The sequence below is a fragment of the Ovis aries genome, chromosome 17, assembly GCF_016772045.2.
Source record: "Ovis aries strain OAR_USU_Benz2616 breed Rambouillet chromosome 17, ARS-UI_Ramb_v3.0, whole genome shotgun sequence".
Lineage (NCBI taxonomy): Eukaryota > Metazoa > Chordata > Mammalia > Artiodactyla > Bovidae > Ovis > Ovis aries.
The window spans coordinates 39,548,606-39,552,176 of record NC_056070.1 but is presented as its reverse complement, the minus strand read 5'-3'; the positions used below and the strand labels follow the sequence as shown (position 1 = coordinate 39,552,176).

The following is a 3,571-nucleotide window of genomic DNA, read 5'->3' as shown; positions in this document are numbered from 1 at the left end:
GTTCCAGACTTTATGGCCATTGCGCCCCAACTGCCTGTGCCAGCAGGCTGGTGTTGTGTGAGCTACCTTCCCTGCTTCTACCAGGTTCTATAAGGCTGCAGGCTCTCAGCTATAGGGTTGGAAGCCAAGATTTCAGGCACTGCCTCCAGTGTTCCCCTAGTCCTGCTTTTATGTGTTCTGGTCCACCCATTGTAGGTGTGCAGATAAGCAGAATTCTCCTGTGTTCTGGTATATTGGGCAGAGGCACATTTTTGGAGCTGTAGATTTTTTACTTTTAGATTGAATAGGAGAAAAAAGGAGCATCTTACTCTACTATCATGCAGAAATCTCTCTTACATTTTATTTCTTTGCTGAGGTTTTCTACTTTTTCATGTTTTTCATAGTTGCTTATTAAAGTATTCTAATTATGACTACTTTAAAATATTTGTAGATAGTTCTAACAACTTTGTCATATTTGTGTTGGCATTTATTGACTTCTTTTTTTCATTCAGTTTTATATCTTCTTGTTTCTTGGTATAAGCAGTGAGTTTTGACTGATACCTGGACATTTTTTGTATGATATTGTGAGACCATAGCATATTTAAACCTATTTTAGATGGATTTATGTTGACACTACCTTAGCAGGAGAAGATTTGCCTTGCCACTGACAGTTGGAAATAGAAGTACAAGTTTCTTAAAACAGTGTTATCTGTTGATACACGGTTGGAGAGTCCTCATTATTGCTTGGCAAGCTTAGGAGTTTGGGACTTGCAATTCTCCATGTGGTCTCCACTAACACTGCAGGGTAGGCTTGTCACTAGCCAGGAGAGATGAAAGGCTTGTCTGCCTGCTTGCTTATCTCTGAAACCATCCTGGCAGGGAGGGGATTGGGGTAGCTTTTATAGTCTTATAAGGATGAATGTGTAGGCTCCTCACTTGGTTTTTGCTAGCATGGTTCAGGTGGAGCCACCCTTTTCTCCCCCCTCATTTTGTGTTTGAATGAATGAAATTGAGAAGGTATATATATATATATTTAAAGTCTTCTCCTTGCCTGCTTCCCTTGGCTGTTATTGTCCAGTCTCTAAGTCATGTCCAGCTCTCTGTGACTCCATGGGCTGTAGCACACCAGGCTTCCCTATCCTTCACTATCTCCCAGAGTTTGCTCTGATTCACGTGCCTTGAGCCAGACTAGAGAGAGAGGCTTTTGTTGGAGTTTCTTCTTACATGTGTCTATTGGTAGTTCCAGTTTGCCAATTTCTTTGGCTGCATGTCTGGGATATAAAATACTCCAAGGAACTCACCACTGTGTCATTCTGTGGGTCCTATGGTCCCTAAACAGTCTTTCTTCTCCTTTCTTCTTCATAAATTGTCCTTATTGGGAAGAATAAGAAGTACGTTCATTCTGTCTTCCCAGGAACAGAGGTCTCCTTGTTGTTTTTCTTTTTGTTTACATTTTACTCACTAGTGCTTTGTCTTCACTATTTTCTTATCTTCTGAATTCATATATTTTTTACTGATAAACTTCTAAATATAAAATATATTTCCTTAGGATAAAATTATTTGAGGAAGATGAAACAGATACAAGTTTAAAGAGAAACATGACAGATGTTAAATTTCTGAATGCTAAAGAAAAGCTTGATTAAGTTTTTTCAAATAAAGGATGTTTGGTTAAAAATGTATTCTTATATTCATATTCCTTAGACACGTGTAAAAAGAGAGATGTAACAATTTTATTTAATAATGCCATATTTATATTTAACTGGGAATTAACATCCTTCAGAACTATTACAAACAATGCTGATTAAAGATGATGGCCAGTTTAAAAATTGGCAAGAAGGTTTATCACTTTCAAAATATTAAGGGACTATGTTAGCAGGAAAGGTTAAATCCATTGCTCTGGGATATGCGCCTGAGGATGGGGAGGCAGCTGGACCCACTACTACGGTGCTGTGGTCTGTGCCTTCGCAGCCTGCTAACTTGCATCCTGTTTCCCTCCAGGTGGGTCCCCGGGTGAAGACAGCAGGCGACAGGCTACATGAAAACGAGATGCTGGCGTCAATCAAGAGGGAGGCCGAGCCTCAAGGGCAAACTTGAGGAGGAGAAGGCCAAGCTGCCCGACTTGGAGCTGCACCAGGTGGCCAAGCACATGGAGGCCCCAGAGCAGTTTGTCATGAAGACCAGAAGGACCCTCACAGGCCGTGGGGACAAGGTTCTGTGCATGGACTGGTTCAAGAATAAGAGGAGGATGGTGACCTCCTTGCAGGATGGGAAGGTGGTAGTGTGGGATTCCTTCACTACTAACAAGGAGTGCACAGTCGCGATGAACTGCAAGTGGGTGGTGGCGTGTGCATACGCCCCGTCGGGACGTGTCACCGCATGCGGTGGTTTGGATAATAAGTGTTTCGTGTATCTACCGACGTTTGACAAAAATGAAAACATGGCTGCCAAAAAGAAGTCTGTTGCTATGCACACCGACTATCTGTCAGCCTGCAGCTTCACCAACTCTGATGTGCAGATTCTGACGGCCAGTGGCGACGGCACGTGTGCCTGTGGAACATGGAGAGCAGGCAGCTGCTGCAGTGCTTTTTATGGGCATGCGACTGACGAGCTTTGTTTGGACCTGGCCGCCTCAGAGACCTGGAACACCTTTTTTGTTGGGAAGATGTGACAAGAAAGCCGTTGGGTGGGACATGTGCCCTGGACAGTGTGTGCAGGCCTTTCAAACATAAGAATCTGACATCAACAGTGTCTGATATTAACCTGGGTGGAGATGCCTTTGTTTCAGGATCAGATGATGCTGTGTGTTGCCTATATAGCCTCTGGGCAGCTTCTAGCTTGGACTTCTTCCTCAGTGTATCCTGCTGGATACAATGATTATACCATCAAAGTCTGGGATGTCCTCAAGGGGTCCCCAGTCACCTCTTGTTTGAACATGAAAACCATGTTAGTACTCTATGAGTTTCCCCTGATGGCGCTGCCTTTTGCTCAGGATCATAAGATCATACCCTCAGGGTCTGGGCTTGATCACAGTGCTCATAGGTACCTGGGGATAGAATTTGAAATCATCACATGTAAATAGATCCTGCTTCTATAGGATCTGAGAGTTTGTTGCAACTTAGCTTACAGGAGCAGCTCCATGACTGAAAGTTCACCAAGCATCTCCAACATTACTATCAAAACCATTACCCTGGAAAGATCCCAAGGTAAGTCTTCAGCACTAGGAAAACACCCTCAAGTATAGTGTTAATTATTTTGAACTCTTTAAAAAATATATCTATTTTTAAAGTTATTCTAAGTTATATAAGTCTCAACTCAGTTTTGGTGCTGTAGGCTTCGCTGGTTGTTCAGTGGTAAAGAATCTGCAGGACACACAGGCTCAGTTCCTAGGTTGGGAAGATCCCTTGGAAAAGGAAATGGCAATCCATTCCAGTATTCTTGCCTGGGAAATCCCATGGAAAGGGGAGCATGGCAGGCTACAGTCTATGGAGTTGCAAAAGAGTTGGACTCGGCTTTAGAGAATGTGAAATTGCCTTCCAAAATGGTTGTGTCTTTTTACAGTCTCATCAGTAGTGCATGTCAGTTCTCAGGGTCT

The 3,571-nt window shown here is 43.0% G+C and overlaps 1 pseudogene; it reads left to right on the top strand.

The window, feature by feature from the left end:
• Positions 1–2,016: 2,016 nt before the first annotated feature.
• On the top strand, positions 2,017–3,114 carry LOC101111319 (guanine nucleotide-binding protein subunit beta-5-like; annotated as a pseudogene).
• The last annotated feature ends 457 nt before the right edge of the window (positions 3,115–3,571 follow it).